This window comes from Stegostoma tigrinum, unplaced genomic scaffold, assembly GCF_030684315.1.
Source record: "Stegostoma tigrinum isolate sSteTig4 unplaced genomic scaffold, sSteTig4.hap1 scaffold_82, whole genome shotgun sequence".
Taxonomy (NCBI): Eukaryota; Metazoa; Chordata; class Chondrichthyes; order Orectolobiformes; family Stegostomatidae; genus Stegostoma; species Stegostoma tigrinum.
Window position 1 is genome coordinate 27,813 of NW_026728768.1, and position 14,167 is coordinate 41,979.

Genomic DNA, 14,167 nt, shown 5'->3' on the forward strand with positions numbered 1-14,167 from the left:
GCAAACCAGCAGAAAGTTAGTGGGAATTAGTTTTTAAAGAAAGCTTTAACTTTAGATGTTCTATTGGAAACTCTGTCAGTAAATGATAACTGAAATCGTCAAAAATCCCAACAAATTTATGGACCAGAGAAGTAATTCGGATAAATTAAGTATCAACTTCTTTACCTTAATTTTTGTGAGAGGTGAATGCTGCATGTTTATGGTATTTTGTTCACAGTTGCATTGATCACAGACACTGTGGCTCAGAACGGATTGTAACTCGACTTGCGGTTGCTTCTGTAATTTGCAATTATTGGGAATTTACAGAAAGGCCTTTTTATTAGTCCTGTAATCAGTGTGTGTGCATCCTATGAAAGTGATTGCTGTGATGTTGCTAAATGATCGATAAAACTTCTTGTCCATAATTAGTAAATTAAAATGCATATTTGGACAGGATTTCTAAGGGGTAATTGAACCTTTTTGGTTAACTATTCTCCTACATTTCTACGATTGACCATCTTGGAAAAGGTGCATGTTACTGCCATTGATCTGACCAAACAACTCCCTGTCTAAGAAGTGAGACCCCAACTGTGGATGAAACTATGACTGCCATATCTAAGTAAAGAGCAACAGCGACCCGGAGTCAATTGAATTCCATCTGAAGCTTGAGGAATGGTGGCCTAACTCTGAAGGCCAAGATCTGTTAGCTTTTCATGGACTATGAGGAACAGGGCAGGATTTCACAGAATCTTTAAGATGCCATATCTTGTACAAAACTGAAGGAGAAATGTCAGATTGCTCAAAGAACCATGGGATCACCAACCTTTCCATTGCTGGGAAGATTCTGGCAAGGTTACTTCTGAATAGGTTTATGCCACCATGGCAGATGAAAACCTTCCATGTGAAGGGAACTTTGTGAAAATGTTGGAGACAGAGCAGGACCAAATTACAGGAATGATTCCAGGGATGAGATATTTCATTATGAAAATTGACTGGGGGAGTTGGGACAGTTTTCCCCGACTTTCCTAGCATTTGTTTCTCCCCAAACAATTTACCGTTTCTTCAAAATAAAAAGAAATATGTAATTTAACTACTTAACTTGCATTCCTTCAAAGGTTGAAAATATCTAAACAAAAATGAACATTTCTCTTACTTCTTGTTCTTTCTTTATAGGTACCGCAGTCTCAAGCACTTCAATTCTGACATCTGCCAAAGCTGTTTCTTTTCGGGGCGCACATCAAAGGGACACAAGTTACATTGCCCCATGGTGGAGTACTGCACTCCGGTGAGTAATATATTATTCCACTTGATAGAATTGTTCCAATCAGTGGAAACTTAGGGATTTAACCATTTAAATACAATCTTCCCTCAAAGTTGAAGTAGTTTGCTAAAATGATAAAAGGCCAACAGCTTAAATCAGGCTTCAATACCAGAAATGCAATATTGTGCAGAAGCTCTTGGAGGTCAAGTTGAGGCTCAAGGAAGAATGTGTCATCACGCCCACCCTTTTCTCCAGCTTTGTCACCGCCATTCTTAATCTCGTGAAGAACAAGCTTCCCAGTGGCCTGGACAGGATTGATGGAAAACCTTTTAACCTCAACCAGTTGAAATCGAAGAAGAAAATGACACTGACCTCGCATATGGAACTTCAGTATGTGGTTCACAATGTCATTTCCGCTCTCAGAAGTCTTCAAATCTCCCTTAAGGCCTTTGCAGAAGTATACTGAAGAATTAGCCTCAACCTTAAATTTGCCACCCAGGTTGATCGGGTTGTTAAGAAGGCATACGGTGTGTTAGCTTTTATTCGTAGAGGGATTGAGTTTCAGAGCCATGAGGGCATGTTGCAGCTGTACAAAACTCTGGTGCAGCTGCACTTGGAGTATTACCTACAGTTCTGGTCACCGCATCACAGGAAGGATGTGGAAGCATTGGAAAAGGTGCAGAGGAGATTTATCATGATGTTGCCTGGTATGGAGGGAAGGCGTTTTGAGGAAAGGCTGAGGGACTTGAGGCTGTTTTCGTTCGAGAGAAGAAAATTAAGAGGCAACTTAATGGAACCGTACTAGATGATCAGAGCATTAGATAGGGTGGACAGTGAGAATCTTTTGGCTCGGATGGCCATGTTTGACACGGGCTGGACAAAGCTTCAAATTGAGGGGTGATAGATGTAGGACAGAGGTCAGAGGTAGGTTCTTTACTCAGAGAGTAGTAAGGGCGTGGAATGCCCTGCCTGCAACAGTAGTAGACTTGCCAACTTTTAGGGCATTTAAATGGTTGTTGGATAAACATATTGATGATAATGGAATAGTGTAGGTTTGTTGGGCTTCAGGTTGGTTTCACAACATCAAGGCCGAAAGGACCTGTACTGCGCTGTTATGTTCTGTGTTCGAACCTCAAGATGACTCAAATCCTTTGCCAATCTGTCATGTTGTGGCCCATCTTTTCATCAAAATTAATAGAGAAATCCTCCCAAATGTAGAACATTTCCCTTAGATGGGACGCTCTCTCTCTTTTAAGGCTGACATCGATACAGAGATTCTAACATTACGTCCAATCTGCGAGTGGCACCTTTGGACTCCAGAGGATGAGAATGCACAATTGTGACATCTGTGCTGATCGCAAGATCCTTGAGTTCAAGGCATGCATCGTTCAGCCTCTTCTATATGACTGTGAAACCTGGATAACACAGAGCTGCCACTTCAAGACCCTTTCAGCACAGTTTTGTCATGGATTCTCCACATCAGCTAGGAGGAAAAACCTCCCAGCATCAGCATTGACGCCATGATGATTTGAAACAAACCTCATTGGGATTGCCATGTACTTGGGATGCCTAAGTTATGACTACCGAAGTAAATTTTTGCCAACTCAAGGAAGGCATCTGAACAAGAAGAAGTCAAAGGAAGCATTTCAAAGACCTTGAAATGTTCCTTCAAGAAGTAGTACTTGGAGGTCAAAGTATGGATATCCCCATTCAGAAGAAACCAACTTGGGGGAATCTCCTGTATGAAGGCACATAATTCTTCATGAACACCAGACAAGAAGTTGAAGTGTGGGAAAGGAACTGGAGAAAGGAATGCCAATGTTCTCAAGGCCGAAACCACTTCCACCACTCCGAAAGACCTCCTGAACGTGTGGTCAGATATGTGGCTCCAGTTCAGGCTAATCAACCCGCACAGAGCTCAGGACCTGTGATATGGAATTTCCTAGCTGGGCAATCATACTCATCAGCCAGTGATGGTTCTTAATATTGTGCAGACTATGATTTGATCACAACTGAGTACTGTGTGTAGCTTTGAGCATTGCTATAGAAAGACCAGGTTTTATAGATTAATCAGAATGGTGCTGCATGAGAAACTGGAATTAAGAGGAGGTAGGTGATACTTAATTGTTATTTGTTTCTGGGCCACTGGCATCACTAACTGGGCCAGCATTTACTTCCCATCCTTAGTTACCCTTGTCATTGTTGAATCATTGTAGTCCATGTGCTGTAGGTAGACTCAGTCAGTCAGGGGCGAATTTCCAGGACTTTGACCCAGTGATAGTGAAAGAACAGCAATATATTTCCAAGTTGAGATGGTGAGTGGCTTAGACAAGGTGTTGTAGGTGGTGCTGTTCTCATATATCTGTTACCCTTGCCCTTGTAGCTGAAATTTGTCATAGGTTTGGAAAGTCCTATCTCAGGATCTTTTGCAGATTTCTCAGTGCATCTCATAGATGGTACACACTGCTGCTTTTGAGCACTGGAGGGAGGAGGTTGCTTTTTCCTGGATGGTGTTGAACTTGTTGAGTGCTTTTGCATCTGCACCCATCTAGGCAAGTGGGGAGTATTCCACCATTCTTCTGACTTGTTCCTGTAGCTGGTAGACAGGCCTGGGGAATCAGGAGGTGAGTTACTTGATGCAGTAATCCGAACTTTGGGCCTGCTCTTGTAGCCACTGCATTTAAATAGGAAGTCCAGTTGAATTTCTGTTCACTGGTAAAACCTGGGATTTTGATAGCGGACAATTCAGTGATGGTTACACCATTGAATGTCGAGGGACAATTTATGGATTTTCTCTTACTGGAGATGGTCATTACCTAGTATTTGTAAAGTATAAATGCGACTTGCCACTTAGCAGCCCAAGCCTAGACATCGTTCTGGCCTTGTTGCATTTGGACATGGACAGGTTCACTATCTGAGGAGTGGTGAATGATGCTGAATATTCTGCTATCTCTGGTGAACATCCCCACTTCTGAGCTTATGATGGAGAGAAGGTCATTGATAAGGCAGCTGAAGATGGTTAGGCTTAGGACTGTACTCTCAGGACCTCCTGCAGGTGACCTCCAACAACCAAAATGCCTCCCTTTAGGAGAGGCGATGACCTAATGGTATTATGACTGGACTATTAATCCAAACACTCAGGTAATGTGCTGAGGACTTGGTTCAAATTCCACGATGGCACATAATGGAATTTGAATTCAATGAAAATCTGGAATTAAGAGTCTAATGATGACCGTAAATCCATTGTCAATTGTTGGAAAAACCCATCTGATTCACTGATGTTCTTTAGGGAAGGAAGCTGCGTCGCCTGGTGTGGCCGACATGGAACTCCAGATATCAGTTATGCAATTTGAGATGGGCAATAAAAGCTGGTCTAACCCGCAATGCCCTCTTTCCCATGAAAGAATGGCAAAAATATCGTCCTCTGTGCAGATATTATTCGAACCAGTGGTGAGTTTCTGCTGGATTCCCATCAGCTCCAGTTTTGGTAGTGCTCCTTGATGCCACACTCGGTCAAATGTAGCCATCCTTAGCTCACCTCCGGAATTCAACTCTTTCGACCATGTTTGAACAAAAGCTGTAATGAAGTCAGGAACTGATGAGGTGGCAGAATTGAGGATCTTGTACAGGGATCCGAGGGATGTGGCATATTGAGATTTCCAGAAAGAATTTGACCAGTTGCTGCATAAAAATGTGAATCAGAACGTTAGATCCAAGGGGATGAAGGGTAGAATATTGGTTTGAATAAAGGCCTGGCTAACTGACAGAAAGCTGAGTGTCAGGATAAATGAGTCTTTGCCTGGATGGTGAATTGTCACTAGTGGGGTGCTGCGGGTTCAGTTCTCTGACCTCAACTATTTGTAACCTATACAAATGATATGTAAGCAGAGACAAAATGTAACATAACAGAATGCATGGATGATTCTGAAATAGGTGGGACAACAGCCTGTGATGTGAAATAGAACATACAGAGCGGAACATTGACAGGCGAGGAGAATGGACCAGAATCTGGCAGGTGGTTTATGTGGATAAGCACAAGGCTTGCCTGTTTTGCCCAGGGGAAAAAAGGGCGAATTATTATTTAAATGGAAGGAAGATTCAAAGTCTGTTATCTGGCTGCCTTTGTGCATGAATAGCCGAAAGTGGGTATGCAGGTATAGCATAGCATAAGATAGGCAGATGGAACTCTGGCATTTGTCACAAAAGGACTGGATCATTAAAGTAACAAAGTGTTTTTCCTCATACATTGGGCATTGGTGAGACCAGAGTGTTGTGTCCAGTTTAGATCCCCTCACTGAGGATGGATACGTTTGTACTGGAGGCAGTTCGGAGGAGGTTTAACTGATTGATTCCAGGGATGAAAGGGCTGTCATATGAGAAGTGGCTGAGTAGCTTGCGCTTGTACTTGCTGGCGTTCGAAAGAGTGAGGGGGTGGTTCTGATTGAGGTATATAAAATAGTAAAGGGGATTGAAAAGATGGGCATTGAGCACATGTTCTGCATTGTGGAACAGTCTCAAACAAGAAGCTGTGGCTGTTGAGTGAGAGATGGAATGTTCAAAATGGAGATGAGGAGAGGGTTGTGAATCTGTGGAATTCATTGCCTCTGAATGCAATGGAGGCAGCACCAATCGACCGATCCAGGAAAGAAATAAATATGTTTCTGATGAAAAATAGGGATCAAGGGCCATGGGGAGCTGGCAGGAGAGTGGAGTTGAGATCAGGAAAAGATCAGCAACCACGACTAACAAGATAAGTCAGGGACAGGATGAAAGCAAAAGAAAAAGGATAAAATGTGGTGTAGGTGAGTGGGAAGCCAGAGGATTGGGAAGCCTTTCGAAAACTAGCAGAGGACAACTAAAAAGGCAATAAGGGGGAAGATGATGAAATATGAGGGCAATATTAATGAGGGTAATATTAAAAAAAAATTGCAGGAGTTTTTTTTCACCTATAAAGGTAAGAGAGAGGCAAGAGTACAAATAAAGAGAAGAAAGAAAATTACAGCACAGGAACAGGCCCTTCGGCCCTCCAAGCCTGCGCCGATCGAGATCCTCTGTCTAACCTGTCACCTATTTTCTAAGGGTCTGTGTCCATTTGCTCCCTGCCCATGCATGTACCTGTCCATAAGACCTTAAGACAGAGGAGTGGAAGTAAGGCCATTCGGCCCATCTGGTCCACTCCACCATTTAAATCATGCCTGATGGGCATTTCAACACCACTTGGCTGCACTCTCCCTATAGCCCTTGATTCCTTTTGAGATCAAGAATTTGTTGATCTCTGCCTTGAAGGCATCTCACGTCCCGGCCTCCACTGCACTCTGCGGCAATGAATTCCACAAGCCCACCACTCTCTGGCTGAAGAAATGCCGTCTCATTTCAGTTTTAAATTTACCCCCTCTAATTTTAAGGCTGTGCCCACGTGTCCTAGTCTCCCCGCCTAACGGAAACAACTTCCGAGCGTCCACCCCTTCTAAACCATACATTATCTTGTAAGTTTCTATTAGATCGCCCCTCAACCTTCTGAACTCTAATGAGGACAATCCCAGGATCCTTAGCCGTTCATCATACATTAAACCTAGCATTCCAGGGATCATCCGTGTGAACCTCCGCTGGACACGCTCCAGGGCTAGTATGTCCTTCCTGAGGTGTTGGGCTCAAAATTGGACACAGTTTTCTAAATGGGGCCTAACTAGAGCCTTATAAAGCCTCAGAAGCACATGGCTGCTTTTATATTCCAACTCTCTTGAGATAAACGCCAACATTACATTCGCTTTCTTAATTACGGACTCGACCTTCAAGTTAACTTGTAGAGAATCCTGGACCAACACTCCCAGATCCCTTTGCACTTCTGATTTGCAAATTTTCTCACCATTTAGAAAATAGTCCATGCCTGTATTCTTTTTACCAAAGTGCAAAACCTCACATTTACTCACATTGAATTTCATCAGCCATTTCGTAGACCACTCTCCTAAACTGTCTACATCTTTCTGCAGCTTCCCCACCTCCTCAGTAGGACCTGTCTGTCCACCTATCTTCGTATCTTCGGCAAACTTCGCCAGAATGCCCCCAGTCCCTTCATCCAGATCAGTAACATATAAGGCGAACAGCTGTGGCCCCAAAACTGAACCCTGCGGGACAGCACTCGTCACCGGTTGCCATTCCGAAAAAGAGCCTTTTATCCCAACTCTCTGCCTTCTGTCAGACAGCCAATCCTCAATCCAACCCAGTATCTCACCTCGAACACCATGGGCCCTCACCTTGCTCAGCAGCCTCCCATGAGGCACTGTATCAAAGGCCTTTTGGAAGTCTAGATGGACAACATTTACTGAGTTTCCCTGGTCTAACATACTTGTCACCTCTTCAAAGAATTCGAATAGGCATGACCTCCCCTGACTAAATCCATGCTGACTTGTTTTAATCTGACCCTGCACTTCCAGGAATTTAGAAATCTCATCCTTGACAATGGATTCTAGAATTTTACCAACAACCGAGATTAGGCTAATCGGCCTGTAATTTTCCATCTTTTGCCTTGATCCTTTCTTAAACAAGGGAGTTACAACAGAAATTTTCCAATCATCTGGGACTTTCCCTGACTCCAGTGACTTTTGAAAGATCACGACCAAAGCCTCTGCGATTTCCTCAGCCACCTCCCACCGAACTCTAGGATGTAGCCCATCGGGGCCAGGAGATTTATCAGTTTTTAGACCCTTGAGCTCTTCTAGCACTTGCTCTTTTGTAATGCCTACTGTACTCAACTCTGCCCCCGGCTCTCCCTGATTGTTGGCATACTACTCATGTCTTCCATTGTGAAGACTGACGCAAAGTACTTATTAAGGTCTTCAGCTATTTCCTTTTCTCCCATCAATAGCCTTCCAGAATCAATCTGGAGCGGCCCAATATCATCTTTTGCCTCTCGTTTGCTTCTTATGTATTGAAAAAAGCTTTGACTGTCATTTCTAATATTACTAGCTTGCCTACCTTCATATATGATCTTCTGCTTCCTGATTGCTCTCTTTGTTATCCTCTGTCTGTTTTTGTGGCCTTCCCAATCTTCTGATTTCCCAGTGCTCTTGGCCATTTTATAGGCTGTCTCTTTTTCTTTGATATGTTTCCTGACTTCCTTTGTCAGATGTCCAATAGCAGCGGTGAAGAAGCTGCTGTTGGGGAAATAGAGGCATTGGTGTGCTGTTTTCACTCATTGCAACGATCTGGGTGGACCAGGAGAGATCGTTGGTGATCGTCACTCTCAACTATCTCCACCTCAGCAACATCTCTCACACTGTCTGATGCAGGCACTCACACGCTCACATTCTGTCGCCCATTCTGTCTGTCTGACTGTCTCTCTCTCTCCCTCATCGCCCATCTCTCTCTCTGTCCCTGTCTCCCTCCACCCCCCCCCGACCAACCTCTCTGTCTTTGTCTCTCTCTCTCTCTCTCTCTCTCTCTCTCTCTCTCTCTCACACCAACTCATTGCTCAGTATTCCATGGTATCTCAATTGTTGGAAGAATTAACTTGGACTGAGCATGGATTTTCTCCCAATGTAGTTATGATAAAGCAGAACCAATTCTGCCTTGAAGAAGAAAGGCAGGAGCCATAATAACTTGTGATTGTTTAGCTGAAGGAACCGTGCTGTGATATGCATCCAGATAGGATGCTTTCTGTGGTACATCAGTGAAAGTTGTCCTTGTGGACGCACAGAATTACCTTAGCCTCCTGGGAAGTAGAGACAATGGTGTGCTTTTTTGCCCATTGCAACGATCTGGGCGGACCGGTGAACTAATCTAAGCCCATCCCCCTACATGATCCCATTATCATCCATATCCAAGGACTGTTTAAATGCCCCTAATGTGGCTGAGCTAACTACATTGGCAGGCAGGGGGTTCCACGTCCTTACCACTCTGAGTAAAGAACCTGCCTCTGACATCTATCTCAAATCTATCACCCCTCAATGTTTAGCTGTGCCCCCTCATACAAGCTGACATCATCATCCTCGGATAAAGACCCGCACTGTCCACCCTATCTAATCCACTGATCATCTTGTATGTCTCTATTCAATCCCCTCTGAACCATCTTCTCTCCAACGAGAACAGACCCAAGTCCCTCAGCCTTTCTTCAGAAGTCCTTCACTCCAGACCAGGCAACATCCTGGTAAATCTCCTCTGCACCTTTCCAATGTTTCCACATCCTTCCTGGAATGGGGTGACCAGAACTGTACACAGTATTCCAAGTGAGACCGCACTAGCTTTTTGGACAGATGCAGCATGACATCACGGCTCTGGAACTCAATCCCTCGACCAATAAAACCTAATACACCGTAAGCCGCCTTAACAGCACTATCAAACTGGGTGGCAATTTTCAGGGATCTACGTACATGAACACCAAGATCCCTCTGCACAGCAACACTACCAAGAATCTTTCCATTGACCCAATATTCTGCCTTCCTATTATTCCTCCCAAAGTGAATCACCTCACATTTATCCACATTGTACTCCATTTGCCACCTTTCAGCCCAATTCTGCAGTTCATCCAAGTTTCCATGCAACCTGCAACATTCTTCCACATTGTCCACCACTCCACCGACTTTAGTGTCATCTGCAAACTTAGTAACCCATCTACCAATGCCTCCGTCCAAGTCATTTGTGAAAAGGACAAACAGCAGTGGTCCCAAAACAGATCCTTGAGACACACCACTAGTAATCAGACTCCAGGCTGAATATTTTCCATCAACCACGACTGGTTGCCTTCTTACTGAAAGCCAGTTTCTAATCCAACCTGCTAAATCTCCCTCAATCCCATGTCTCCATGTTTTCTCCAGTAGCCTACCATGTAGAACCTTATCAAAGGCTTTACTGAAGTCCATGTCCACCACGTCAACTGCCCGACCCTCATCCACATGCTTCGTCAGCTTCTAAAATGACTCAGTGAGGTTTGTGAGACATGACTTGCCCTTGACAAATCCATGTTGACTATCTCCAATCAAATTGGTGCTTGCTTGATGATTATAATACCTATCTCTTATAACCCTTTCCAAAACATTTCCGACAACAGATGTAATGCTCAATGGTTTATAATTACCTGGGTCATCTCTACTGCCCTTCTTGAACAAAGGCACAACATTTGCAACCCTCCATTCCTCTGGTACTAAACCTGTAGACAATGAGGACTCAAAGATGAAGGCCAAAGGCTCCACCACCTCCTCCGTAGCCTCCCAGAGAATATCAAAGTTTCGAAGGAACTGATGCGTTGTATCCGGAGGTTGGTGGGGTGGTACGTGAGGACGAGGAAGACTTTGTTTTGGTTGTTGTTGTGGGGTGGGGTGAGACGGATTTGTTGCAGGAAATGCTGGAGACACGGTCGAGGGCGTTATCAACCACTGAGCGGGGGAAGTTGTGGTCCTTGAAAAATGAGGACATCTGAGATATACGAGAGTAGAATACCTCATCCTGGGAGCAGATGCAGAGTCAAAGGAATGGGGAAAGTGGATGAATTGTTGCGGGAATTTGGTGGGAGTTGGTGGACTTGAAATGGATATTTGTTTCTTGGTGGTTGGAAATAGAGAGGTCCAGGAAGGAGAGAGAGGTATCAGAGATTGTCCAGGTGAACTTAAAGTTCGGGAGGAAGGTGTTGCTGAAGTGGATGTTAGAGCCCCTTGTGGGAGCACGAGGCAGTGCCGATACAGTCATCAATGTAACGGAGGAAGACGTGGGGTTGAGGGCCAGTGTAGGTACGGAAGAGGGAGCGTTCCATGTAACCTACAAAGCGGCAGGCATAGCTTGGGCCCAGGTGGGTACACTGGCCACCCGCTTTGTCTGTAGGAAGTGGGAGGAATTGAAAGAGAAATTGTTGAGGGTTGTTCAAGAACCACAACATCCCCCTCCTCAATAGTCAAAAACGCCCTCAACCGTGTCACCCGCATTTCCCACAACTCATCCCTCATACCCGCTCCCCATAATAACTACCAAAACAGTGTCCTCCTCACCCTCACCTACCACCACACCAACCTCCGGATTCCATGCATCGTCCGCCGACACTTCTGCCATCTGCGATCCGACCCCACACCAAAGACATTTTTCCCTCCACACTTCGGTGACTCCCTTATCCGCTCCACACTCGCCTCCAGCACCCCCTACACCCAGCACTTTTCCCTATATATCCACAAATATTGTCATCATAATGTTTAAAATTCACTTGTCCCAATACCTCCCCCCTCACCCCCATCCCAGACCCCAGGAAGAATTTCCACATCAAACAGATGTTTACCTGCACATCTGCTAATGTGGTATACTGTATCCGCTGATCCCTTTGTGGCCCCCTCTACATCGGGAAAACCAAATGGAGGTTTGGGGCCTGCTTTGCAAATCACCTATGCTCAATGCACTAAAGAACTGCACCTCCCAGTCGTGAACTGTTTTGACTCTCCCAATCCTCAGATAGGATGTCCATCCTGGGCCTCCTGCAGTGCCACAACGATGCCACCTGAAGGTTGCAGGAGCAGCACCTCGTATTGCGCTTGGGAACCCTGCGTCTCCGTGGAATCAATGTCGACTTCACAAGCTTCGAAATCTCCCCTCCCCCTCCCGCATCCCAAAACCAGCCCACCCTGCCACCTCAAGCCCCACCCCCATCTCCTACTTCCGAACCTCTTCCCGCCCCGGAGACCTGTTCGTCCTCCCCGGACTGACCTCTCCCCTCCCTACCTCCCCACCTACACTCACATTTGCTGGCTCCATCCCCACCTCTTTAACTTGTCTGTCTCCTCTCCACCTATCTTCTCCTCTATCTATCTTCGATCCGCCTCCCTCCTCTCCCTATTTATTTCAGAACCCTCTCCCCTCCCCCTTTTCTGATGAAAGGTCTCGGTCCAACATGTCAGCCTTTGTGCACCTAAGATGCTGCTTGGCCTGCTGTGTTCATCCAGCTGCACACTTTGTTGTGTCTATATCTCTTAAGAACCTCATTAAGTGAGTTCTAGAGAGAACTATGCAGGGTAGACTTTGGGTTTATCGTTCTAACTTGCCAGCCCTGAAAGATGAAAGTTGGTTTATGTTGGATGTTTGTTTCATAGCTACGAAAGAGATCCTGAAAGGATTGTTCGTATCTTTTGTTGAGAATTTTACCCATTTAGTCACTCGAATCCTTCTCCTTTTTTAAAGTTTCCTTGGGAGTCATAAATTTCAAATATCTGCAGAATTTTATTTGGCTTGGCATTGGCTCTCCGTGATTCCCTGTTAATGGCTCCGCGACCTGCTAGCTAATTAGAGAATTTATCATTGATGTGCCTGTCATAAAATCTTGAGTCTTATACTTTCTATTCCCAATTTCAGGAGAAAGTCCAGAGAGACCTTTTAGAGGAAAGGGGTTTAGAAAGAAAACTTAAGTTCTATAGATCAAAGTCATGAATAGTTGATAAATTATTTGCACTTCATATTTCCAGAACCTACCCCGGAAGAGAGAGCCCAGAGAATTGCCAAAGCTGTCCGCAAACAGTCAATAGAAGTGAAGGAAACTTGGGAGCAATTGAAAACCCATGCGAGCAACTGGCAGAAACAGGTGGAAAAGGTGTTGGAGAAACTTCAAGAACTGCAGAAAGCTCTGGATGATCTTGAGGCTCATGTGATAACAGCTGAAGGGGTCCGCACTGATTGACAACCTGTGGGTGAACTGCTTATTGACTCATTGCAGGATCACATTGATAAAACCACAGTAAGTGCAATTACATTACACTTCACTTATGAACAGATGTAACCACAATGTTGTATCGAGACGATCAGTAATATGAGTAGTGAAGTAATATTGATTGAATGGTTGTTAACTTAATTTGCAAATTAAAACTTCGTTGAGCATGCATTCTGATGATATCACATCGGTAATATGAGTATAATTGAGGATTCTATTAGTCAGTGACATCAGCTGAGTTATCTGCTTGTTGCCATGTTATCAGGATTAAAGGTAAAGCCTTACCACGCCATTTGGCCACTCCTTAGAGAGACACAACTGGTTATGATTTAACCTGAAGATCACCATGCCTCAGGCAAGTAGAGCGGTTGAGGCGAAGACCCTTTGTGGTAAGGTCACTGGTGTGGCAATTGAGCCCTCTCTGCAGGGCATCACTCTGCATCACAAACCAACCGTTCAGCCAACTGAATTTGAATAGAGTTTAGGATTGGAGAGCAATCCATGCAATTCTATTTTTTTGAATGAATGTTTCTCGCTGGGACTATCTCACTGGCAAACTTTTTAAAAGCCAGCTCAGCCATACAGGCGAGATCAGTTCCTGATCTCAGCTGAATTTTTTGACCTGGGGTGGGTCAGCGTTAGGAGTTCAGTGATTGGAATGAATTCTCATGAAGTTAGCGAGAGGGATGCTACACGTGAATAAATCGATGTTTTGAAAAGCGGATGAGATATGAGCAATAGTTTAATTGATGTGGAAGACCAGCCACAATCATCATCAACGGTGGAGCAGGCTTGAGCGGCCATGCAACATTGTGCTGCTGCTATTTGACTTGTTCTGTGGAAAGGAAGGAAAATGGTCAAAGTGTCAAAAATGCTGAAGACCGCATCATTCTACAACCTCAAAATTTGATTGTGTTCAGCATATTATCACTACTGGTACCCCTAAATCCTGGTCTATCATCTCAGCAGCTCGACTCTGCCCAAAAGCTGGTTACTTGTGACATTTTTGAAGGATCTTCCCAAGTCTGAAACTCATTTTTGCTTTTGTAGAATCAGAGTTGGCGTGTGGAAGGAGGTCTCCTGGCATATCATAGCTCTTTGAAATAACTCCCCAATTCGTCCCCCTCTGCTTGGCAATGACTTCAACCACTTATGTAATCTCTTTATTGGAGAGAAACTTTGAAGACATCTGAAAGGAGTATTAACGATCCCAGAATACAACTGAGCCTTATTAAGTTGTTAGTTCTGATGAT

The 14,167-nt window shown here is 44.5% G+C and overlaps 1 long non-coding RNA gene across 1 annotated transcript in view; it reads left to right on the plus strand.

Annotated features, from left to right (window-relative positions):
• The first annotated feature begins 1,150 nt into the window (after window positions 1-1,150).
• Window positions 1,151-14,167, plus strand: part of LOC132209295 (uncharacterized) — a 134,183-nt gene continuing 121,166 nt past the window's right edge. Inside the window, exons 1-2 of the long non-coding RNA XR_009445395.1 lie at window positions 1,151-1,264; window positions 12,673-12,941. This is a non-coding gene — a long non-coding RNA (uncharacterized LOC132209295). The remainder of the gene's footprint in view (window positions 1,265-12,672; window positions 12,942-14,167) is intronic.